This window comes from Sinocyclocheilus anshuiensis, unplaced genomic scaffold (genome assembly GCF_001515605.1).
Source record: "Sinocyclocheilus anshuiensis isolate Anshui unplaced genomic scaffold, SAMN03320099.WGS_v1.1 scaffold1736, whole genome shotgun sequence".
NCBI classification, from domain to species: Eukaryota; Metazoa; Chordata; class Actinopteri; order Cypriniformes; family Cyprinidae; genus Sinocyclocheilus; species Sinocyclocheilus anshuiensis.
This window is the reverse complement of record NW_015558656.1, coordinates 29813-30713: the sequence shown is the minus strand read 5'-3', so window position 1 is coordinate 30713 and position 901 is coordinate 29813.

Here is a 901-nt window from a genome sequence, read left to right as displayed (position 1 = left end):
AGAGTTTTGAGAACGCAGCGGACGTGGAGGACCATAATGCAATAAGAGCTTGTTCAAATACTGAGGTGCTAAACCATTCAGGGCTTTATAAGTAATAAGCAAGATTTTAAAGTCTATATGATGTTTAATAGGGAGACAGTGCAGTGTTGACAGAACCGAGCTAATATGGTCATACTTCCTGGTTCTAGTAAAAACTCTAGCTGCTGCATTTTGGACCAGCTGGAGTTTGTTTATTAAGCGTGCAGAACAACCACCCAATAAAGCGTTACAATAATCTAACCTTGAGGTCATTAACGCATGAATTAACATTTCTGCATTTGACACTGAGAGCATAGGTCATAATTTAGATATATTTTTAAGATGGAAAAATGTAGTTTTACAAATGCTAGAAACATATTTTTCAAAGGAAAGATTGCTATCCTAGCACGCCTAGGTTCCTAACTGATGACGAATAATTTTCAGAATTTAGCAGTAAGAAATTACTCATCATCCAGTTTTTTTATATCGACTATGCATTCCGTTAGTTTTTCAAATTGGTATGTTTCGCCGGGCCGCGAAGTTATATAGAGCTGAGTGTCATCACTGTTTTTTCAGAATTTAGCAGTAAGAAATTACTCGTCATCCAGTTTTTTATATCGACTATGCGTTCAGTTAGTTTTTCAAATTGTTATGTTTCGTCGGGCCGCGAAGAAATATAGAGCTGAGTATCATCAGCATAACAGTGAAAGCTAACACCATGTTTCCTAACGATATCGCCCAAGGGTAACATGTAAAGCGTGAAAAGTAATGGTACTAGTACTGAGCCTTGAGGTACTCCATACTGCACTTTGATTGATATGATACCTCTTCATTCAATGCTACGAATTGATGGCGGTCAGATAAGTATGATTTGAACCATGCT